Source organism: Stegostoma tigrinum, chromosome 28, assembly GCF_030684315.1.
Source record: "Stegostoma tigrinum isolate sSteTig4 chromosome 28, sSteTig4.hap1, whole genome shotgun sequence".
Classification (NCBI taxonomy): domain Eukaryota; kingdom Metazoa; phylum Chordata; class Chondrichthyes; order Orectolobiformes; family Stegostomatidae; genus Stegostoma; species Stegostoma tigrinum.
This window is the reverse complement of record NC_081381.1, coordinates 34,374,835-34,401,270: the sequence shown is the minus strand read 5'-3', so window position 1 is coordinate 34,401,270 and position 26,436 is coordinate 34,374,835. Positions and strand designations below refer to the sequence as shown.

The 26,436-nt window shown below is 39.0% G+C and overlaps 1 protein-coding gene across 6 annotated transcripts in view; it reads left to right on the top strand.

Moving 5' to 3' along the window:
* The window catches only part of vps13d (vacuolar protein sorting 13 homolog D), a 276,898-nt gene that overhangs the window by 206,968 nt on the left and 43,494 nt on the right, over positions 1-26,436 (top strand). The gene's annotated exons all lie outside the window — the stretch shown is intronic.

Below are 26,436 nucleotides of genomic sequence, written 5' to 3'. Positions count from 1 at the left end.
TATTTATACAGTCGTAAGGGCAGTTTTCATGTTTCTAAAACTAAATTTCAACACTCTTGCTTTGTGCACAATTCTCAATCATGGTTTGGAGTCTTCTTGCAATATTTATAGACCGTAACAAGCGAATGATAGTTTATTAGGGAAATTGCTTGATGTTGTCCACCAATTCAGTGAGTAAGTACAAGTGTGGATACAAGTTAAAGTTTGCGACAAAGGTACAAAGCTTTGTAAAGCAGGACAGTCAGGCACTGGGCATGGGGAGTGTTGCGTGTGATCCGTGCCTACTATTGTTCCAAATTAATACCCAGACAAAACTCGGAGTTTGTTTCTGCTGTCAAGTGGAAGAGTTTGAAATGAAAAGAATTTAGGGCAATGTTTAGTACCGTTACTATTGTAACATATCACTGTATGAAACTGAGGGACCTCAATGAAGAACTAACCCTATAAACAAGACAGTATTATAGTTGAGATGAATAACAAACTTTACTACCCAATCTGTTGGTCATGTTCTAAAGGCTGGTGGAAAAAAGTGACTTTTGTAGTTGCTCTGGTTTTCCTCAAAAGTAATTAATGAAACAACTGAATGTAGTCCCACTGAATTAAAGAACAGCTCAGAGGCATGGGCAGAGGGGTATCAGAGGACATGGAAGAATAACCTCCCACTCACAAGAACATGTCATTTATGGTTGGTTAGGGTAATTTTGTTACTGTGGTTGGTATGATCCCAGCTGATGTTATTACTGAACAAATCAGATTCCTGATTGAAATCTTACTTGATAGATGTTTTTCCTTTGAGTATATCAAGGTGGTCTTTTGCTGAAATATAAACACACCATTCTGCAAATTCAGATTTAACAATAAAACAGAAGTTTATTGTGCAAAAGAAATGAAGATAAAATTGAAAAAAAAATTATAACACAAATTTAAGGGATTTGAAACACATGATAAAACGCAATCCCATCAACCGCACCAGCGCTGCTTTATAACACTCACATTAGAGACCATTTCCTTTTCTTTCATATCTATGGGGCTTACATGAACCACAGTTTCAATTCCCTGTCTTGAAACTCTGATGGCCTCTTCCTGATACATTAGTACAACTACGCTTAGACTTTCTTAGCTTCTCATAACCCCTTCAGAGTTTTAACCGAATAGCTCTTGTCTGGAAATTTTAAACTAAATGGTTTACACTGAGGTAACTTCATTTTTAGTACTCCTAAAACTACATTCCTTTCTCAGGAGCAACTATTTACACATTGAACTTCAGGCAAGATTTTTGCGAACTGTCCCAAAATGAAACTAAAAACCTTTTTTAATCTGAGTTGTGGGTATTTCTCCCAATCCCAAAAAAAGACATTTCCAGAATCTTCTATCTGAAAACCTAATTTGCTACACTTTTTACTTTGGTCCCGCCTAAGCACTTCCAAATTCCTGCTAATCTCCAGGACGTTCTCTCTACAGTTCTGACTTAAAAGAAATTACCACAGCCATAGAAATATTTACCAATAAATCATTAATTCATTCAGGCATACAGAAAGTACATGCCATTAGTTCAAAATTCAAAAATCTAAAAATTTACAGTAAAAATGTATAAACCACACACCCTACATCTCACTTGCCCCCAAAGAAGAATGAAAATGCAACTTTGAGGCCTTTTCTTGTTACTTATTGAAAATTATTTTCACACTTTTTGTGTCAGAGCAACAATAGTAATGTGTTAACATTAAACATAATGAGATACACAGTGGCAATAGTTTACCTAAATATACAGGCAACACATCACTCGTGTCCTTAAAATGGGCTGTTCATTAAACAACTGCAATAGCATTTTCCTTTCCTGGTGCATTAACTATTTTCAAATTATACATTTGGATAATAAGACTCCACTGAAGAAATCATGAATTCTTGTCCCCAGATTTTTTTGAGAAAATCAAAGGGTTGTGATCAATATAAATAAGTTTCTTCCACATTATTGCCAATGTATTTTTCAGAATGATGTCGATTCACCACAGGGTTTGATGTCTTCTTCTCCATAATAGATTGTTTTGCTGACATACGATCAATTTCTTTGAAAAATAACTGGCAGGCCATTCAATTGTCATCTCCCCATCTTGCAGGGCCCACACCAATGTTGCTGGCGTCAATAGTTAGTTTGAAGGCCTTTCGTAACTAGGCACAGCTGAAACAGGTGCGGTCTTCAGCAGAGCTTTCAAGTTTTCAACAGCACTTTTATACTCTTGCATCCATTCAAATTTTCTGCCTTTTTTAATAAGTTATTCAAGGTGCAGCAAGTACAGCATAGAAGTTCTAAACAAGCTTGCTATACAATCTACTAATGCCAGTATAAACAAAATTTCACTGTTTGTCCTGGGCACTGTAAAATCAAAAGTAACCCAGATTTTCAATGCTTTAGGTACTACTTGTTCCTGTCCATCAGTGTGGCTCAAATAAGCCTCCTTTGCTTTGGCAAATTCACTCTCAGACAGATTTATAACCAAATTGGCTTTTTGTAGCCAATCTCTCAGTTGAATGAGGGTGGAGGTTAGATAGACCTTAGGATTAGGATAAGAGTTTGGCACAACATCATGGGCCAAAGGGCCTGTACTGTGCTGTACTGTTCTGTGTTCTATGTTCAATGTTCAATCAAGTGGTATAAATATTTTTCCCAGGTTAGCTATAAACAACCATATTGGCAATGTAAACAACAAAGTTGAACAGTCCTTCAATGACTTCAGTTCATTACTGAAACATTGCTTTTTTTTCATTTCAGCCAGTATTGATAAAGTCCATCTGGTATCCTTTGGCTCTATCAGTCAATGATACTTGCCACTATCTTTTTAGCAATTTGTGATGAATCAAGCGTGTTCATTTCATTCAATATAGTCCCATAATCTTGAAATAGGAAATGAGTACGCTTTTGTCGACATATTGACTTTGCAATAATCAATATAGAATCTTTATGACGTGTCGGTTTTCCGGCCATCACAATAGATGAGCTCCAGCTTCTATAACTCTGTTCAAGAATGTCATTGTCCACCATGAACTTAATCTCTTCCCTCACTTGAGATAATATCTCTTGATTGAGCCAGTACAGTTGTCATTTTATAGGTAATGCATCCCCTGTACGAACTTCATGAACGAGCAAAACTCTTTACTAACCTGTTTCCAAAATTAATCAATAATTCTGCAATAACCTTCATAAGCCACCTCAATAGTTTTCTAGAAGATAAAACATCATACTGTCAACCTCTGTGTTTTCCAGTCTGAACTTGGATGGCCTACTTTTGAATTTTCAGCCTACTGATGCAGTCTCTAATTGTTCTGATATTTCTGTTTCACACCCTTCATCTTTCATTACGACAGCACTATTTTTCCCTCACTTCAATCTCTGTCATATTACCTTTTCAACATGACACAATCACCACGTTTTTTTCTGGGTGGAGTATTCGCACATAATTCATATCATTCAGTTTCTATTTAATTTGATCAAGTCCAGTGAACCTTTTATTTCATGGCTCCTCAGAGACGAATAACAAGAATAATGCCTTGTCTCCAGCAACTTTTCAAGCTTTGGCTTTTTTTAAATCTCCTGTAGTTTTTTTTATTGTTTTGTTGAACATCTTTCAGATGCATTTGAGCCAGCTCACAGGCAATTTCTCTCAAAGTTGAAACATAGGTTGATAGCAAAGTTTCTGAGCTTTGGTTTATCAGTTTTGCTTTAATTAGTTTAAGTCGTCTTTTCACTTCATGCCCATATTTAGTTCAAAGGATAAATACTGTGGACTCATTATATGGCAAGTAGTGACAAAGGAATTCCTCTATCTCAATCATTGGTACATTCTCTGCAATAAGCTTTAATCATGGTCTTCAAAGGTTGATGTCAACTTTCCGGTATACTTTGAGATTGTGGGTGGTAAGCTGAAGAGGTAGATTCTTTTATTCCAAAACTATTTTTCCTTTCTTTGAGTATTTATGGCATAATATTTGAGCCTTGATCTGATTTTATTCCTTTACGTAATTTGTATCTTGTTGGAAAAAAAGACTAACTTTTCCACAGTTTCTGAAGAAGGGTTGAGGTCCGAAACATCAGACTTCCTGCTCCTCTGATGCTGCTTGGCCGGCTGTGTTCATCCAGCTCTACACCTTGTTATCTCAGGTTCTCCAGCATCTGCAGTTCCTACTATCTCTCTAATGTTTCCACTATCACTTTTGCTGTCATTTGTCCTAATGCACTGCTTCAGGAAGTTTTGTGGAAACCACCATAATCATTAAATGATCTTGGTTTCTGTTCCTGGTTTTAGGTATTTAAATTTACTTAAGACCCTGTTAAACGTTTCTTCAAAAGCTGATATTAAAATTTAACATGCAGATTTAATTGAGGATTGGCATTTACTCTACTAACCTGACATATGTTAAGATTTGCCTATATCTTTAAGTAATCCTGGCCAATAAAATGTTTTAATATTTTAGCCAGTGTTTTCCTAATACCCAAGTGATCTGATATAGGAATTTTGCGAGCCACCCATAAACATTCAGCATGATACCTGGGTGGGACTACCAATTCATGGATCACTGCCCTTCCCTCATCTGGTATTTGGAGTGGTCTCCATTTCCTCATTAAAGTTATGCATTTTAAATAATAACATTCAGCTACTGTTTCAGACACAGTGACTCGGTTTCAAATCAGTTTGTTGTATTTCAATTGAAGAAGATGAACTAGACATCTCAGCCTACGTCTTTCCCTTCCTCCTTTTTTAGTTAAACATCTAAAAACATTGTATCTGATAACTGAATTTAACAGTCATATTCCTATTTTATTGACTCTCTTTCTTCCCATACGTTCTGTAAGCCTGCACATCAGGGATATAAATTGGATACGATCAGGATATTGTTGTTGTAATATTTTAGTTTCTTCTATTACCACTGGTCATTCCCACCTTTGGTGAAGCCAGTATCATTAAACCTGCCAGGTTATTCGCCAAAATAAAGCCAGTTCCTTGTATAGGCATTTTTTTTAATTAGTCCAATACAGATTTTCCATATACCAAGTCACTCTTTTAATCCAGTTCTGTGCAATGAGACTGCTTTGTAGTCTCCATGTATGCCTTCAATCAATACTTGTTCCTTCATTAATCCCTCTGGAAGACAACTGGTATTATCAGTCTGTACCAATGACGACTTTCTCCAGTGTGTCTCAATTCTTTGTTTTTTCTTGATTCAAAGCATTCTGATTCAAAACTCCTGCCAAAAGCCCCCAATTGTTATGATCTCAGCCAATGTTATTAATGGACAGGTCAGATCCCAAACTGATAGACCATATTTTGCTCTTTATTGTTTTTTAAGGAGACAGTCTTTCACTGGAATGGAAGCAATGCTGTAGATTAGCTTTTAACAATAAGCAGAAATTTATTACACAAAAAGAAATGAAGATACAATAGAATAAAACCAAAATGTTTACATATAACTTATTTAGAGATTGCAAAACACAACAGTAAACTACAATCCCATTAAACCCAATAAAAATCATTTATAGTGCTCACACCGTAGAGAGTTTCCTTCTCTTTCACGTCTCTGGTTCAGTTTAACTGTGGCTTCAATAACCAGTCTTGAAAATCTCTTCCTGGATCCTTCATGTAATTGAGCTGAGACTTCTTGAACTTCAGATCACCTAATTAAGGCTTTAACCAATCATTTGAAGTCTGAAACATATTTTAAAATAAACTGCTTACACTGAGGTAACCTCTTTCTTGACAGCCTGCAAACTTACGTCTCTTTATCAGGAACAGTCGTTCTACACATCCAATTTTAGCTAAGGCTTCTGCAAACTGCCCAAGTTATAGATGTTACCCCAAACCCAAAAGTAAACAGTTCCAGAATCTTCAACGTGAACGTTTAATGGGCTACTTTTGTTGAGTTTGTATCTTTGAGTACTCTCCCAACGTAAACAAATCCCCATTACTTCCAGGAAGACACTCTAATAAGATGTCTTAAAAGAAATCACCGTGACTACTTGAATACTTACAGTTTTGTTTCTAAACCCTTAAGGATGCACAGAAAACTCAGATACCACTAGTTCAAAATTCAAAAATCTAAAAATAAATGATGTTGCAAAATATTTAAATCGGACATGTAACATCAACATGAAGAACATAAATCTAATTCAAGTTACTCAAATATAGAATTACAGGCACAATAGATACAAATTGGAGTGATAATAACATATTCACAGACATGGGAAACAAAACGGTTTGTGCAGAGCAATCAAGAATTTTGACATTTTTTTAAAAATTGTAACAGTCCTGAAGGTACTATTTACAATGATACCTTTCAAAGGGAGCAATAAGAGAAGATCAGTGCTCCACAGTTTAATGGAATTTAAGCCAAAGAACCATGAAGTGGATCTCATTATTATGAAATGAGTTTAGAGCAGACACGAGAAAAAATTTGAGAGAAACCTAAGTAGAACAGATAACAATTCAGTAAGCATGAAACGATTTAAATAGAATAATCCCTAACTTGACCTGGTTTATAAACAATAAACACAAGGGGAAAGGTTTAAGTACCGCAGTATCAAATAATAATGGTATAAATTGAAAAACAGAATACTGCAGTTGTTAGCAATCTGAACTAAAAATAGAAAATCCCAGAAATGCTCTGGTCAAGCAGCAAATTGAACAACATACAAACAGAAACAAGAGACCATTGGGCACTGATATGATTTTTAACATCAATTCTCTGTTCCTGCATACTACTTTAATCTTTCATCCCTTTCGTAATGAAGAATCTATCTGTCTTTGCCTTTATAAATATGTACAGCTTTTGCCTCCAAAGCATTTTGAGGAAGGAAATTCCAAAGATCCTCAACTGTCAGAGAAGAACTATTTCCTCACCTCTGTCTTAAACGAGCAACTGCTCATTTTTGAACTATGACCTAGTTCTAAATTCTCCGATATATTCTTCTGGCATCCGCCTGATCAAATTTTCTCAGGATCTTGGTATGTTTCAATTAAGTCACCTCAGACTCTTCTAAACTCCAGAGGATGCAGGCTTAGCCTGTTTAGCTTTTTCCTCATAAGGCAATCCATTCATTCCAGGTATTAGTGTAACAAACTCTATCACAAAAGAGTTATTCTTAGAGAGCCAAAGGGAAGGTGATTATACAAGAAACAGAAATAAATGCCTTGAACAACTGTGCTACTACCTGAGGAAAAATATCAAAGCTAACAAAGAAAATAAAGTGCAGACAGAGTTCATGGCCAGAAATTGAGGAACTCAAAATTGAGTCCAGCAAGGTGTGAAGTCCCACAATGAAAGATGAGATGTAGTTCCATGACCTACTGCACTGGTCATGTGAAACAAAGAAAAGAGATGGCAGCATAAGATCAAGGTGAAAAATTAAACCAAAAGGGAACTGGGCATCATACTTCTGTTGTAAACAGCTGTGCTTCCCAAAGTGGTTGCCAAACCTGTGTATCATTGACCACATTATGAACAGTGAACACAGTGGACTAAATTGGAATCAGAGCATGTAATTTGCTACTTCACCTGGAAAGTGTGTTTGGGGCCTTCATTGTTGAGGAGAGAGGAAATAAAAGGGCTTTTTTTAACCATGTGCAGCATGAGAAGGGAATATAATAGTGGGGTGACTAAGGAATAGATCAGGGTAGTATAAAGGAAATAGTCCCTTTAGAATGCTGAAAGAGGCAACTAGGGAATGTAGTGTTTAGCGGTGGCAAGGTGCTGGAAGTGCAGAAATGGTAGAAAATGATCTGTTGAATACAGAGGCTAGCAGGATAAAAGGTAAGGTCAAGCAGCACCCTATTGTGGCTCTTCAAGGGAAGGGAAGAGGTAAAGTGCAGGAAAAGTTTCAGGTGTTTGAGCAAAAGTGTACAGCAATTGGATGTCCCTGGTGAAGAGAAGATGATTAGGACCAGGGAGCGAGAAGCTTTTCCACTGACAGAGGCATCAAAAGAGCCATAAATGTTGATAGGGAGAACTCGGGCAAAGGGAGAAAGAAAGAGTCGGGATAGAAATCCATTCAGTGGGATAAAAACTCACTGAATCCATAGGTCCACTAGGATAGTGCTGCTTATTAGATCTTGGTTGAAAAACTAGGGTGAGGGTGAAGGGGGCAGAGCACTGGGGATGAGGTCAGTGACAGCTCTGAAAACAATTGCATGATATTCTTGAGATAATGGGAACTGCAGATGCTGGAGAATTCCAAGATAACAAAATGTGAGGCTGGATGAACACAGCAGGCCAAGCAGCATCTCAGGAGCACAAAAGCTGACGTTTCGGGCCTAGACCCTTCATCAGAGAGGGGGATGGGGTGAGGGTTCTGGAATAAATAGGGAGAGACGGGGAGGCGGATCGAAAATGGAGAGAAAAGAAGATAGGTAGAGAGGAGAGTATAGGTGGGGAGGTCGGGAGGGGATAGGTCAGTCCAGGGAAGACGGACAGGTCAAGGAGGTCCTTGACCTGTCCGTCTTCCCTGGACTGACCTATCCCCTCCCGACCTCCCCACCTATACTCTCCTCTCTACCTATCTTCTTTACTCTCCATCTTCGGTCCGCCTCCCCCCCTCTCCCTATTTATTCCAGTTCCCTCTCCCCATCCCCCTCTCTGATGAAGGGTCTAGGCCCGAAACGTCAGCTTTTGTGCTCCTGAGATGCTACTTGGCCTGCTGTGTTCATCCAGCCTCACATTTTGTTAGCATGATATTCATGGTCCAGTTTGAGCAAGGAAGAAGTGTCAGAGAGTTAGTATTTAACCCTTTTAAGGCCGAGGTCAGTTTGTCAGGGAGAAGTGCCATCCCTTGGGTTGATAAGTGCCAGAGTTAGACCTGAGAGAACATAGTGCACTCATTTAGAAGGAGACCGGTCCAAACGAGTAAAGAGAGCAAGGAAATTGAGATGGGCAGTGTCATGCTAGCAGTTCTCAATGCAATCATCACAATCAAATCAGAGGCCAGAGGGAGGGGTCTATGGGGGAGAGTAATGGCACAAACCACGTTCAAATTTTTCCATCAATGCTGCCGATTCAAGTAAGTATGATTGCCTGCATGCAGAAGCGAAATGTATCAAAATATAAACAAAATCAATGGCAAAAAATGAGGCCTGAAGTCTAGCTCAGTTACCGTTCTCATCGATGTATGCAAAAAATGTGTGCCTGTTTCGTTTTGCAAAGGCTTTTCATTTCCACTGAAGTCAATAAAAGAAATTGTTTTACTAGTCTTATTAATTGCAGAGCATGACCTGGAACCAGAGAGCTTTATGAGTATTATCTATGTTTTGTCTTTTTGGTTTTGTTCAGAATGTATTGGAATAATGTGGCAGTTCTAGTTCATATAAAATATAATTGCTTTTCCATTTTGTCACAGAGCTCCACTTGGTGAACTCTCTCCATTTAGGTCTAACCCACTGAGAGTAGTTCAACATATTTATCTTGGCAAGCAGTTGAGGTTGAAAGAAAGTTCACATCAGCTGGCTCTGCACTTGTCCTTTTGCTGCGCAGTCTATCTTATTGGTTTAAACAGTACTTTGATCCTAAATATAGTCACCAGAGAGAAATTCTTCTCAAGACTGCACTTCAAATATTTTCTTATTATGGTTCATGTGAAAGGGAATAAACTTGAGGAATGTATAAAGAAGCATTTTTTTTTCTGTTTCGTCGACAAATAAGTTCTCTAAGTTACATCCCTGTCAGTCAACATCTAAAAATGGGAAAAAAACTATGATAATAGTGGATCTCGTCTTAGTATACTGCAATATTTAAAGTGTGGACATTGATTTACAAACTCTGAGAAGAAACAGCAATTTTTAAATGTTTTTCTTAATTTTATTCTGAATACAAGCACTGTTAACTCCACCTATAATTTTGAAGTTGTATTTCAATTAATGATCAAAACTGGGATGTGATTGGATATTTTTATAAATTAGGGGCTACTTACCAAGCACTGTTAAAGTGTTAAGCAAGACTGTCTTGCCGTGTTTGTGTGATGAGCAAGCAGCTGCAGTTTTATGCAGAGATCTGCAGATGTTCCATTTTAAATGGTTTTAGGTTGCATCCAAAATAATATACAGCACCCTGTTTGTACTACAGTGCATGGAAAGGTCAGCTGAAAATTTATCCCTGTTTGTAAATTATTTGTCTAAACTTCTGTAACATGGCTAATTCAGTACACTTATATGCAAAGATGGAATGATAATACTCAGAATTAGCACAGCAAATGTTTAAATAATGGGAAACCTTTTGATCTGATTGCACTAATTCTGACCTATATAAATTTTGTACACCTGTCAATTTTCCCAAATCAGTTTCAATGTTGGTCATAATTTACAACCTTCTGGATTTTGGGCCAGATAGGGCATTTGCATTAGTCTTCTGGGTGGAAAGGGTCCTACTGGTTGGAGTTTACACTTTGCATTTGTATTTCTGCGATCATGCTATCCTGAGCTGGTTGAGAGAGGATTATTTTATTGCTACATGTTTACTGGAGATACATAATCACATTGTTTTATCATGTAATTTTTTGTGACGGGGCCGTTATATTGATATTGCTTTGTTATCTGCTAAAAAGTGCTAGCAGGACTTGATCAGATTTTAACTGAATCGCAAAATTGTGCAAGTGTCCATGTTCTATGAAGAAAAGGTTTTCCCTGCCTCCTTAACCAAGCTTTTGGTTATTTGACACGTTTTTTTTGGTGCTCATTATCATACATTGCTTTGTAACATCTCAATGAACCGTCTTAGGGCATTATTTTAAAGGCAGTATAAAAATATGTTGTTGCCATTCAGATTTTCATTGATTTAATGTAGGGGGCAGATAGTTTTCTTATATAGAAGGGAAGCGAATACAACATGCAAATAACCCGGCAAAGGAACTGCAAAACTAAACAGCACAAGTGTTAGAAATCTGATCAACTACAGACATGCTACGAATTTGCAGCAAGTCAGTAAGCATCTGATAGACAGAGATGTTCTCACTTGGGGTGTGATTCATTCTTCATTAAAGGCTATACCAGGACACTAATCTTTCAGATGCTGTTCGATCTGCAAGTTTACTATTCTTAAGAAACATTAAAACAAAGGACTGCAATTTCCATCCATTGACCAATTTAATAAGCTTCTGTAATGCTATTGTGCTGCCGCTTACTCAAGGTATATGATCTGAAGCAGCCATTGGCAGCTTAAGTATCTTTGGTTTTATTCATAGTGCTCAGCCATTATAGTGACTACATAAGCACTTAATAAATGCAACACATTTAAGCCTGTGTGTGTCCTGTTTATTGGGAGCTAATGGCACTGCCATAGTGCTTAATTCAATCTAAATCACAGCAAAAGAAGATGAGTTTCCAGAAACCCCCAGCAAGTTGGTGAATGCCACTGGTTAGTTTTTTGAATTTGTCCTCTGAAAATTAGCCCAGAGTACGTTCTAAAAGTGACTGTCCATTCCGAGCGTTAGTGTGAAATTAATGGACAGGCAGGATGCAAGATGTACGTCTTGGAAGAACGTGTTTTTGCCCAGTTTTAAATTTCTGCATTAATACAGTCGAAAATGTTTTAGGTTATTTCTATCAGGAAATGTTATGGGAAGTATGTTGTTTAAAGTTCCATATGAATAGAGAGCTGTGCTCCATATTTGTAGCAGTGTCACAAAACTTAGTGTCCTGTCAGTTTTGATCAGAAGAATTCTATTTACTTTTTAATGGTGGGAATAACAGCTTCAATTATAATCTACATGGCAAACAGTTACTGTGAACTCTGTTTTACTTGTTTAATTCCACTTTACTGAACATTTATTTACAGGCACTTCTTGACTTATGTAGGATGTTCTGTTCTCTTTCTTACAACTGGTGGTGTGTTACTGTCAGACCAAAATAGCTGTTCCGTTTGATCTGCTTGTTTTTACCCAGGGACAGAGTATCACATCTATGTAACAAACTGTGGCTGCCCTCTGTTTGAACCTGTGAAGGAAGCCAACATTTGGGGTCATTCCAAGTTCACAGTATGGACTTTTGACTGTCCTGTGCATGAACCGGTTTGGGGACCCCTATAGGGATCAGTCACTCAGGACAGTAACACAAACCAATTTTCATTCAGCATCTGCGGGGGCAAATCCACGGGGGTCGCTCAAGGGAGCTACCAACTTAATCAGGCATCTGTGGAGACAGCCGAGAGGGGGGCCCACTGGACTACCCAGCTAATCAGACATCCACACAGACAGCCAGTTGGGGGTTTGCTCCCAGGTTAAGCTGCCAATGTGCTATTGTCAGAATGCATTACTGCCCCAAGCTAATGATGAGGGGGAGCTGATTAAGGGCTGGAGCTCAGAGAATGTGACAGCAAGAATAACAGAATCGTCAGCACCCTGCAGATAGTCACACGTTTGTTCAGTTATACTCGGGATAAACAGCAACTGGACCTTTTGTCTTCTATATGATATAAAATAGTCAAACTCTACCTTAACCAAATGTCCACACAGTATCTTTTGCATGTTACTGAAGCGCTATAGCACGCACTTTGAACTGCCCAATTAAATTCCAAGGCTAATTCCACAGCATCAGTACTGACCCATGAAGTGTTTTTTGCATCTGACAAAATTATCCTTTTTGGTTGCTGTCTGTGGTGTTTCCCTGATGCCTAGTGAGGTTGCCAATTAAGAAGTGTAAAATGTTGTGTTCTCTGAACAAAGAGTAGCTGGACTTTTCCCTGGAGCGTAGGAGGGTGAGAATGCCCTTCTAGAAGTTGATAAAATCATGAGGGGCATAGACAACATAAATACCAAAGGTTTTTTCCCTAGGATTGGGGAGTACAAAACTAGAGAGCAGAGGTTGAAGATGAGAGGGGAAAGATTTAAAAGGGACCTGAGGGGCAACTTATTCCACACAGATGGTGGTGTGTATCTAGGATGAACTGGGGAAATGGTAGATGCAGGTACAGTTAAACCATTTAAAAGACATTTGGGCCTGTACATGTTTAGGAACGATTTAGAGGGATATGGGCCAAACACAGACAAATGGAACTAGTTTAATTTGGAAAACCTGGTCAGCATGGATGAGTTGGCTAAAAGAGTCTGTTTCCATGCTGTATGACACAATGACTCTAAGCTGATGACTTAGCTTATACACAGCCAAGAAAAAATGCTAGGCAACATCTGTTTGCTTACAAATGTAGAGAATGCTGAAGAAACTCAGCAGGTCTGGCAGAATCTGTGGTGAGAGAAACAGAACTGATGTTGCAAGTCTGACATGAGTCCTTCAGAACTGAAGAAGGCAGCCCATGAGGCTGTTTGTCAGGGATAATTGCTTTTTAAAATTTTGTGTTGATTGAAGGAAGTTGGGTCTGCCTCTGGCCTCATTAATGTAGAGTATAGCAATGGAAACGGACAGTCGAGATTGTTGTGCTACTGTCTTGTATGATGCCGATTCAAAATGGCAGCATGTCAGCAGTGATTTATATTTACATTTGGCAGACTTTTAGAAAAATTAACATAGTTCTTCACTGCTCTGGATTCAGTGTTGCTAGTTATTTTTGCCAGAGCTTTCCAGTCATTGGCCTTGGCGAACACAGATAAACTTTGAGTTTGCCCCAAGCATAGTACCCCTCTAAGCTGTGTCAAGGCTACTTTAGTATTGCAAAGCACTGAATGGTTTTAAATTACCAACAAGAGAGGATGTTTCCCCCAGGCAGAATGTGACTGGATTACATCTAAACACTTACTGACAAATGTCCTCACCTCACATCACATTTCAGCCAATATGTAAATTTAGGAAGAAAAGATGGAAGGCCTTAGCTAGACAAGGTCCAAAGAAAATCATATTTGCTGTAATTATGCTTTTGGAGGAATTGGCAGCAATTGGTGACGTGTCGTTGCTGTTAGTCACATTTTGGGATTATTGGCCACTTTAAAAACAAGGACTTTGGGAATGAGTTGCATTTAAATGTTTTAAAACAAATCACACAGCCAGTTTTTTTTCAAAAACATATCAAGTTAAAATATGGTTAAAAGGGAAATATTCCCCAAAGATTACAAATATTTAGCAACCAAGTCTCTGAATCAGTAACACCTCACATCATATCTGTCATGATCGCATACCAAATGTTTCCTCAGAATTGCTCGTAAACGAATAAATTGCATAATCTTGTATGTAAGCCCCTTTTTAATTTGTGTTTCACTTTATTACAACTAGTCCAGTTTTATCCTTGATAAGGTTTGTTTATTACACCCTTGCTAAAAGTTACTTGGGTAATAATTGGTAATATTATTAGCCAAAATACAGATATTTAAAGCGAGCAAAGATAATGCAGAGATGGGCTGAGAGGTGGCAGATGGAGTTCAACCTGGATAAATGCAAGGTGATGCATTTTGGAAGGTCGAATTTGAAAGCTGAGTACAGGATTAAGGATAGGATTCTTGGCAGTGTGGAGGAACAGAGGGATCTTGGTGTGCAGATACATAGATCCCTTAAAGTGGCCACCCAAGTGGACAGGGTTGTTAAGAAAGCATATGGTGTTTTGGCTTTCATTAACAGGGGGATTGAGTTTAAGAGTCGTGAGATCTTGTTGCGGCTCTATGGAACTTTGGTTGGACCACGCTTGGAGTACTGCGTCCAGTTCTGGTCGCCCTGTTGTAGGAAGGATGTGGATGCTTTGGCGGGGGTTCGGGGGGGGTTTGCCAGGATGCTGCCTGGACTGGAGGGCTTATCTTATGAAGAGAGGTTGACTGAACTCGGACTTTTTTCATTGGAGAAAAGGAGGAGGAGAGGAGACCTAATTGAGGTATACAAGATAATGAGAGGCATAGATAGAGTTGATGGCCAGAGACTATTTCCCAGGGCAGAAATGGCTAACACGAGGGGTCATAGTTTTAAGCTAGTTGGAGGAAAGTATAGAGGGGATATCAGAGGCGGGTTCTTTACACAGAGAGTTGTGAGAGCATGGAATGCGTTGCCAGCAGCAGTTGTGGAAGCAAGGTCATTGGGGTCATTTAAGAGACTGCTGGACATGCATATGGTCACAGAAATTTGAGGGTGCATACATGAGGATCAATGGTCGGCACAACGTCGTGGGCTGAAGGGCCTGTTCTGTGCTGCACTGTTCTATGTTCTATAACTTTTATGTGTGAAGATGAGGATGAGGTCAGACCCTAGTCATTGCAGGCATGGCTTGCTTGAAGATTCCTTTTCTGAAGTAATGGGATTGAAACATGAACTCAAATTCTTCAGCTGTGATGGCTTCTTAGTCAAACAGTTGGAGATTGTACCAAGTCCATATGTGGAATCACAAAACAAGTCCTGGGAATGGATGAAGGCTCCTTTGTTTCACTTTTACCAAATTGTAATTTGTGCTTCTTGATTGTCTGGTTCTGTGCAAGAGTCCCTTTTAGCTAATTTGTTTTTGTCCTGGGTGCCTTCCTCTGTCTCCTCATTGAGAAGGAGTTGCTGTTGAAAGAGGTGTCTGTTTAATTGATTTTCCTCCATATGGTTGTCTCAATCAGAACCAAATGGTTGCAAATGTGAACTTTGAATTTGCATGTTTGAACAATGATTAATCAACCATGCCAAAATTTTTTGTGGTACCCTTCTTCTTGTCTCTTGTTAAACACTACAGAAGCTTCAAGTCTTAACATCTCTTGAGGGTTCAATGAACAGTCCTGGAATCCTCAAATTATTTAATGGCCCTCATAATAGTCTATACTTTTTTCAGAATCAGATTGCTTTGATCGTTTGGCTTTTGGGAGTAATTTGGAAGGCTCCTTGCGCACAATCTTAGAGGCCTGAACTCCTTGGACAATGGTGGGAAATACGTCAGAATTGCGTGAGGCCTATCTTCATGTCAGGAACAACTTGCAGTATCTTCCAACTAAGTTCCAGGCATATTGACATGAGATTCTCAGTAGGGAGCCGTGAATTCAATATCAATGTCAACTGTTACTACTTAACAACTTTATTAATTGCATATCTTACCACATTAATATTGCAACTTTCTATCGTATCCTCCACAAGCAAACTAGATGCTGAGAATTCTCAATGTAGAATCTGGGCTGGACACCTGGTGACCAGCTCAACACTTGTTCCAAAAGACATCCATGTTGGATGTCAGCATCTTGGGACATGTTCCAAGGGCACCAGATACATGCACCCCAACTCCACAGACATTGGCATCCTGACATGTGCCAACCTGAAGAACATTTGTGGCAGAACTGCAATCCACTGTAGTTACCATGTTAGTGCTATTCCTTTGGATGCAGTGACAGCTATCAATATAATGCTGCAACAAGGACACTGTGCTCAAGGACATACACTCAGCTAATGAGCTGATCTAGGCTGGATCTGTAGGCTGTTTGCTTGTTCCCTTAGTATTTACTCACTTTGAGCCTGCTTAGATGCATCTCTGCATTGTCTTTTTACATCTTGCCCTGCAGCCAGGGATGCCACAAGTTGTTGCTGTGTCATTTCGTGCAGACACAAAACCAGAAAGCTTATCACATTGTCAGCAATCTTCAGTCAAGTGGGTCACGACACAGCAAGTCAAGGACTCTCCAAGTCCAAGGACTTGGAGACAATCAGTCAGCCACTCGGGGTAGTCAGAATCTCGTCTGTGTAAAGAATGAGGAGCCGAATGCCGGGCAGCCCGTCACCTATCTTGTCTATTTCTCCACTGTTGTTATCTGTTTCTCTCCTGGAGAGAGAGAGAGAGAGAGAGAGAGAGGTAAGTGTTAAGGACTATGGAAGTTGGTAGCACAGCTGTTACTGTTAGTGCAGGTGGGCGGTGTCCTCACTGAGAGTAGGCAGCACAGAGGGCATGCAGGGTTACTGTGTGTGGATTTGAGGTGGGTGACAAGTGAAGGAAAATGTTACAGGCATGAGAGTGGTCGTAAATGAGCCTTGGTGAGAGGAGGGTGCAGAGCAGAGGTAGAATAACTGCCAGATATTAGAGAAAAAATGGTGGACCTTATGCCAGGAAAATTGGGAAGAGACATTTGAACTCCTTCCAACATTGCTGTGTCTTCCTCCAGGTAATCAAGACTGCACTGATCCAGGTCGCAACCTAGGACCAGGATGGCCTGATATGATGGCATGGGAAGAAAATATCATGCATCTGCACCATCCCATTCAACAGGAAGTTCAAGTCCCTGCCCACAATGCAAGGTGCCAATTTGCCTTGTCTGGGATGTGCAGGGCAGCTCTGAACTGAAAGCCCTTGTCTGGGTGTGTTAACAAGCTTTCAAAGATGGTGCTGTGTCCAGTTTGCCAGATCATTCCCAGCAGTGGTGAACTGTTCCAAGTCTGGCAAGTGATCAAATGGAACTAAAATCAGATGGTGGGGGGGCGGGGTGTATTCTAGAGGCATGACAGATAGTTAATCAGGTGTATTTGGTAAAATGTGATGAGAAAACTTTCTAGGCCTTATGAAGAAAATTCTTTCTTGAGACTTGAACAGAGCTAACACTTAGCCAAAATAAACCAACGTTCAGTCCGCTTATGCCAAATTTAAAATAATTAGCTTTTGTTCCAAAATGTATAATACCACAACTGCATGACCTTTATAATCAGTAATACTGTGTTTGAAGGTCCCTGGTCCTTGATTCTATACAGACAGTAACTGACCAAAGCGGTCTCCACTTATGAGTGCTAAGATATAAAATGTAGGACAGAGAAACACACAGGCAATTCATTCTTTGCAATAGAAAGCTTTGAAGCCAGGTTTTGTGTTGATTCAGAAAAAGAATACAGAGTGAGCTTAGTGACAATTTTATCGCAGCAGAGGAAGACAACTCCCTGATATGGGGAAATGCAGTACTACCATTATTTTTGTGAAGAAATACAAAGGTAAGTTGTGGTGATTGTTAAAATTGGTATTTATTGTGAAAGAACATTAGCAATTCATATCCAGCATTGTTTTACTGATTGTTGTCCTGCTCTGTCTTTTTAAAAATTTGAGAGACCCATGGAGAATAAATATCTAGTTCATGTTACAAAGGGCATCAGTTTTGTGCCCCTTAGCTATGTTTTGGTATAATTAATTATTGGCTAACATGTCTATTCTGGCACTGAAGGAGTAGAAACCCCTTATGGATGCAGTTCAACAAGTGGATACATGGGGCTAATTGGAAGGACTTGTCTGTAATCTTAAGGACTTCTTTGCCCCAAAGAACTATGGACGCTCAGTCAGAGATTGATCATTTTCTTAAAAATATCAAAGGATACGGGGATAGTGCAGAAAAATTGTGTTGACATAGTTCAGGCATAATTTCATTGAATGGCAGAGCAGGCTGAAAGAGCTAAGTGACCGACTTCTGCTCCTGTTTTTAAAGGTGGTCTTTCTTTTCTGTTTTGACTGCATGATTTTGCAAGAACTGTGCATAATCGAGTGGAAGTTTGCTAGCAGCTGCACAAGATGAAATTAAAAGTTAAAGTACATTGACCAGTCCTCCAAGAGATATTACAAAAGGTTGAAGGATGATTGACAACAAGATAAGTCTTTTGAGTGGCTGTCCTCCATACAGAGCACTGGTTAGTAAACCCCACTGCTCAATATGTGCCAAATGACAGCACCTGAGCGCATTCACTTTTGTCCCACTCATAGTAGGACTCATAGAAGAGTTCAAAATTTTACTTACCGAAGAAGCCTTCTGGCTTTTGGGGAAGATATGGCAGGTAGAGTGGGATAAAATAGGGCAGGAGAGGCTTGTGTGTAACATAAACTGCTGGGTGAGATGCAGGAAGCTGAGGATCGTGTTGAACTGTTGTTTGTTTGAATCAAAAGGTTTGTAGGTGGGCCTCCCTGAAACCAGTGCAAGGACGCATGCTCCTCTCTCTCTCTCTCTCTCTCTCTCTCTCTCTCTCTCTCTCTCTCTCATATATAGAGATAGGTAGATGCATACATAAATATATGTAGACTTGACATACAGGGCACAATTTTGAAATTTATGAGCAGTCCAAAACTTGATAGTGTTACGAACTGTGAGGAATGTAGAATTAAACTTCAAAAGGTTATGCTAGTGAAACAGACTGACGAATGGCAGATTAGACTTAGCAGATAAGTGTGAATGATTCATTTTTGTAGTAAGAACGTGAAGAGGCGATACATAATAGAGGGCATAATGATGAAGGAGCAGAGGGATGTGTTACATTTATATCCACAAATTATTCAGTGACAGAACAATTATGAAAACACAGGATTATAGGCAATTATATATTTGTAAATAGCAATGTACAAAAGCAAGGAAATTATGTTAAACCTGTATGAAGGAGTTGAATATTGCATCAAATTCTGGGCACCACACTTGAACGATGAAAAGGCATTAGAGTGGATGCAAAAAAATTTTAAGAATGGTTCCCAGGGTGACGAGCTTTCATGGCATTGAATGGAGAAGCTGGGACTGTCCTCTTTGGAGGAGAAAGTTGAAAATAGGTTTTGGTGGGGAATGTTCACTGTCTTGAGTAGTCTAAACAAAGTAGCTGTGTTCCCATTGGTTGAGAACCAGAAGATACCATTTTAAGGTTACTGACAACAGAAGTGATTGGTATTTGAAAAGCACTGCCTGAGTGTGTGATGAAGGTAGATTGCAGACTTGGTTGTGACTTTACAACAAGAATTGGGTCATCATCTGAAAAGGAAACATTTACAAGTCTACAGGAAAATGCAAGTGAGTGCCACTGCATGAATTGCTAGCAAAGACACGATGGTCCAAATGGCTGCCTCTTGTGCAGTAACCATTTAATGATTGGGGCCCAATGGCCTGTTTCCACAATGTAAAGGTTACATTTAAAACGCTGCTAATAGGGGATGAGAAGAAAACTGGATGTAACAGTTTATTTCAGTGGAAATATTTACTATTCCTTGGTTGAGTGCTACCTTTGCCACTTTCGTTCCATTGACATCCACTTCAAACAATATTATTGAATTTATAGGATGTGTATTATAAGAGAGGATGACATTGAAAGCTCTGAAACTAAATGGCAAAAGTATGTGATGTTATATTGAAGGCATTTGATTCCATTTCAAGGCAGCACCTTTATGTTGAATTACTGGAGCAACTTGCTCTCCATCAATATTTTGGCCACATGGTGTTTTCCATTGTACACTGGACAGCAGTGGAGCCAATATGGCTAATATAAGTTTAGAGGCCCAGCTGCTGCCTTTTGTACCAGACCTCTGTGTTCCAGTGAAAAGGTACAAATCTTCCAGAATCTTCCCTGAACATTTATAGTATAAAGGAGCATTGGAATCATGGCTTTCTGCCATGAACATGAAAACATTTTTTTATATCTTCTATGGTCAACCTTTACATTAATGCTGACGGGATTTCTCACCAAGATTCAGGTCATATATGGTCTAAAGGGCTGGGTAACCCATTTTTATTAAAGCTCCTTCCAGTTTTGTGAAACAAGCAGACGTTTGAAATCACTAATAACTGCACAATGCCCATATTTAGAAGACTACGGCATTAACACCAGACCAACATCAACATAATTGCAGTTGTTTTATCTATTGCTGTAGTACTCAGATTTATTATTATTTAGTCATCGAAGGTGGGATTATAAAACATTCATTTTTCTGTTTGAGAAAATTCTGAACCTGTATGGACATCTGGATGTGAAATGGTGTGCTGGTGCACTCCTTTTTATCAGGCATAGAATATAAGATGTTTGGGGTTCCATTTTCTCACAGTCACAATATTTCTCATCCCGCTCCCTCCAAAAACAATGATTACTGTAAGTGTATATTGCGTTTTGTTGACTAACTGCTAATTGTTTTTGTTTTGAGCTGGCATCCTACGTTTGTCTAAATGGGCCAAAACAATTAAATCCCTGGAGATAGACAGAGTGTTAAAACTAGGCATATGTTCAAACTAGTGAATGGTAATTTTAGAACTAATCAGGAAATTGCATGAAAACTGTGATCAATGTATGCATTAAGTTCCAGGTTAAGTAATAGAGCAAAATTTGTGGACTGCAGTAATGAAAAAAATGGATGCTATGTTGGGATGACTTTGGAATTCTCTGCACGGGTGAGATAAGATGAGCCAAAGGCCTTTCACATCGATAGTTGCATTGTGATTTTCTAAATGTACTTTGCCTTGGGCAATGAGTGTAAGCACGATGTAAAACAGGCTGAGGCAGTCTCTGAGGCTGAAAATGTTTGTTTTATTTTTAAAATAAACCTACTGTCATGAGTTTTTCATACTGGATATTTTCATAAAACAAACTTCTGATGGATTGCCTGTACATGAAAATGCCATCTTCGCTACATAGAGACATGGATGATGAGAATTAGTTATGTAAGTATTTGCCTTTTATTCACCACCCCCCCCCCCCCAAATGATCCAAATTTACTAATTTCTCCTGAATTATTTGGCTATATAGAGCATCAATTTAAAATCAGTTCCTGTTCTCACTTTGTGCATACATTACAGCAAGGTCATGGAAGTGGTAACTCTTGCAAATGTTCCTTTTTCTTTTATAAACTCTGTAATTGAGATCAATGATTTCCACGCCAAACAGCTACCACACTGATACATCATGACATTCAGTTATTCACTGGATAAGACCATTGAAAGAGTTGCCCTCTGTAATCTTTGTGAAATCAGGAAATACGTTGTGGAAATTAAACTTCCACTTGACACATTAAGGACATCCAAATTTAAAAACCTGTTCTCCTTCCTCCCTAAGCACTCAGCTGTAATTCTGCACTCTCCGCATATTCAGTATAAAGACCTGAAACAATGAGGCACAAGTTTTTGATTTTCCAAAGTAAATGAAGAGAAATGTGCAAAAGGAAACATAATTGATACGGATTTTAAAAATTGCCTTTCATTGGTATTTTCTGCAAGGGAAAAGGTAATTTTATAACCTGTGAAAACATTTTGAAGCCTATAAATATAACAGGTGGATGGTCCCCCTTCTCTCATTCCTCCCACTCCTCATAAACATTCTTACTGCACTTGTTTAGGTCAAAATCCAGGAAGGCATCCAGTTCTTCATGGCTGTGTGATTCTGCTGCTGGGCTCGGGTCATATTAAAGTTGAATTTGTATCATTCTAACACCAATGTTAAGTGGCAGCAGCTCAAGACAAGCAGATCTTATGCAGAGTCTAGGAAGACCTGATTAGAAACCTTGCTGGAGATGTGTACCTTAACACTGCACCAAAGCTGAATGAACTTTCCAAATCTGACTTGTTTTGCTAATGGTATTTTTATGGATTCAGATATTTGTAGCTAAAGGAGTGTCTTTTGTTAACTTCTGTCTGCACTAATGTTTTGGAACATTTTTGTCTTTTTTGATGACCCACCCAAACTAGAAAGGTTTACTTGAATTTTCTTATTTGCGTGTTTTAAGATAAACCGTGATCGTAAAAATTGTGATCATGATTTTTGCTAAATGTCTTGTTTGTGTGCTTTAAAAATAGAACAATGAAATTCTCTTTGTGGCTTCAAAAAAAGGTCCCATAATGGCAAACATTTTTTTTTAAAATGGCGTTTGCATCATTTGATACTCCTGTGTTAAATTATGGGTTACATTCTTCCTCGGCATTTCTGTGCATTCAAGACAAAATTCTACATAGTTAATGGTGCCATCAGTCATGCCAAGGGACACTTTGAAGAAGAGCAGGTAGTTCTGCAGATTTCTTGATCAACATACCTCCCTTGAACAACATTGGCGTCATCCATCCCATCATTGTTTTTTGATCTTGGTGGTGCACAAAAAGGCTCCTGTCTTCCCTGACAAAGTGACTTTAATTAATTCTTTATGAAGTGCTTTAGGCATTTGAGGAGTATGATAAGGTACCATGAAAATGCAAATTCATTTTAAAAAGAGTAAAGATACCTGCAAACCGACAAAACTCTTGAAAGGGAGCACTACTTTGGCACTAATTGTAATATAAATTCATCCGTTGACACTTCAGTAAATATTTCTAATAAAATTGTAAGCATTTCAAAATTTTTAAACATATGTCCAAGAATTTTGATGACTTATTCATGGCAAAGTTCATAATATGCAATGCCCAATGTAATTATCCTCTGTGATGGGATAAAAGATCATACGCGTAAGAGAGGTGGACTTCATTTAGTAAATTCCATTTGAACTGCTGAGACTCGGCTGTCAATATCAACAATGGCTTTAACTGTGCTCTGACCTTTTGCACCTGAGATGTTGAGATCGACTAGAATGCTTCTGCCTCAAATTCAATCAACTAACACGGTTCATATTTAGTTCTGGTTTATAAGGCTCTGTACCAAAGGTGTTTTTAATCAAGTGACCTTCCCTTACTTCAGTAGAGATCCTCGCAAGAGGCTACACTTAAACCTCCTTGTTGGCCATTACCTCCTTGTTCAATAATTTCTCTGGCTTTCTATCCAGCATCAAACTTGCTGGAGGGTGCACTATAACCACAATATAGCCTTCATGTTTGGAACGTAACCTAATCATTTTGTAGGAGAATTCAACATGAAATAATTGCTGTGTAAACTATTGAACTCTGAAAGTAACAATGTACAACAGCTGTTGGAACAGTAATCTGAAAAAGCTCTCTCATTGTTGAACTATTAACTGTCGTCTTTGGAGTAGCTATGTCTGCTTATAAGAGGTGAACTTTTCACCTGTTATTAATTTTTTTTTGAAAGCAGAATTAAGTTCTGGAGATGCAGTTTTTTTATGTGCCAGCTGTCATATTGGTGAGCAAGGTGGGGGCTGGTGAGATGGTGGGGGCAGTGGGGAAACATTCATTTACGCAAGATCTTGTTGACAGTTAATCCAGGCAGTCCATAGTGGGCTCAGAACCAAATAAAAATCATTGTCGTTTTTATTGGCTGTCTATTCGCACTCCAATCAGACTGCAGGCAGGCTACAATGTTCTAATAAACAGTGAATAAATGGACATTGTGCAAATGTTGTTATGGCAGACATAATATTTCTAGAATGATCAGGCCATATGTTCTCTTAGTTTCTTCCTCCCCTTCCTGAAGGAACTGTGGTTCCATGAGGTTTATCCCACTTCAGTAGTGTATCCAAGTAGGCAATATTCATGTGGGAGCTTGGACAATTAACATGTATGGACATACAACTGTAATTGACCATATGGGCTAATTTAATGTTATTCTTACTAATCCTGTATGCATACACTTTCTAAGAGAAATTAGCAAACTACCGTTAAGAGGCTGTTGAGTATTTCTCCTCTGCGGAAGGACATTGTGGCCCATCATTGCAACTTAAAAGCAACTATAGCCCCTGCTGAGTTCCACTGAGAAAGTTGTCTTTATACAGCTTGCGATCAAGGGGGGTGATGCCAGTTCAAAGCTCGTAAGTCATGTCTGGAATCCATAGAAAAGCTTGCTGGAATAAATTAAGTATAAAATAAAAACATCTCACACCAAGTTTGTACCTAAGAGATCCCATGTGAATTACACATACAGAAGCTTGTTTATCAACTAAGCTAAACTCCATCCTGGATTTCTTTAGAATAGCTGCAGTGCTGTATGTATTTTTTTTAATTGCAATGGAGAACAAAGAATAGGTTGGAGCATGTGTCGTGTATGCAGGAGTGAGAGGCTGGTCTTAAGTCATTATGGGGTCTCCAGGAAAGCATAGCATTTATTTACCTTAAGCTTGTGGAAGAGAGGAAAATTTCATTGTTAATAGCAGGAATCGTGAGTCCAATGGCTGCTAAATTTAAAAATGTACAAGTTGACAGCTCTCAGCTTTTCCTTGGTATTTATGGATTGAGGCATTAAGGATCAGAAAATGCCACTCCCTCCAAAAAGATTCTTTGCATCCTGTGTAATTTCCTTGTCATGTCTCCTGTGCTTAGTAAATATGCCCTTCTGGCTACAACTGAGATCAGGAATTCATCACTTAAGGAATTGTACAGAAGTCTTTAATCGTTTGCACATCCATTATCAGACACTGTGTACTTAGGTCTGAGGGAGATGCTGGTAATTCTTATCACCCTTTCCTTTGTTTTAAAAATCTAGGGAGTAATTTTGGAGGAGGTTGTTGACTTGCTTGCCAAGCTGGCTTGTTCTTGTTCAGACATTTTGTCACCACACCAGGTGACATCATCAGTGAGGCTTCTGATGAAACAATGTTGTTCTACTCCGCTTGGAATTTATACTGTCTGGCTCATTATGGTGAGTTGTCACTTCTGGTTTTGACCTGTCTGGGTTTGTATGTGGGGTCCAATTCTATATGTTTGTTACATTATGATACATCTTTGCTATGAACGGATTTCCCCGTAACTTCATCCACAGGTGCCTAATAAACGTATGACGACAACAGGAGGACACATGATACCCTAACACACTGGCCACACTGCCCTACATTAAGAACTGACAACGAGACTCCTAAGACCACTAGGAAACATGTTAGCTCACAGGCCCACAGCCACTCTACAAGAAATACTTAGAAGGATTAAAAAAACCCATTCCCACAACATTCACAACCAACATCGTTTACAAAATACCACACTTCGACTGCCTCAAACATTACATCAGACAGACAGAAAGGAAACTAGCCATCAGAATAAATGAACACCAGCTAGCAGCAAAATGGCACGACAAACTTTCCTTAATATCAGTACACTCAGACAGTGAAGGTCATCATTCCAGCTGGGACATGGTAACCATAGTAGCCCAAGCCAAACAGAGAGACACATGGGAATTTCTGGAGGCATGGTTCTCCACCTATAATGCAATGAACAAACATATAGAATTGGACCACTTGTACAAACCCATGCAGATCAAAACTAGAAATGACACAACTCACTATAACAGATTGGACAGTATAACTTCCAAGCAGAGTAGAATAACATGGTTTCACTGGAGGCCTCACTGATGATGTCGCGTAACATCGCGACAAAACATCTGAACAAGAACCAGCCAGCTCGGTGACCTCACCAACAACCCGAGCTACAAATCTTTGCTAAAACGTTTTGGATTTTGGTGTGTCATGTCAAGTCAGGGGATGGAAATTTCCTGGATTTGTGATGGTGAGCCTATACAAAACACTGAGGAGGAAATATATGTGGAGAGATCTCCGATATGTGTAAGAATAATAAAGTTCTAATAATAGGGGATTTTAACTTTCCAAACATGAACTGAGGCTGCACTAGCATTTGGATGGGGACGAATTGGTTGAATGAGTTCAAGAAAAATTGCTTTATCAGTATATAGACGTACCTATGAGAGAAGGAGCAAAACTGACCTTTTCTTGGAAATAAGGCAAAGCAAGTGACTGATGTATCAGTGGGGGAGCACTTTGGATCCAGTGATCATAATTCTCTTGGATTTAAAATAGTTATAGAAAATTATAGGCCATGTATAAAAGTTAAAGTTCCAAATTTGGAGTAAGGCCAATTTTGACAGTCTGAGACAAGAACTTTCAAAAGTTGACTGTGGGAGGCTGTTCACAGGTAAAGGGGCAACAATCAAG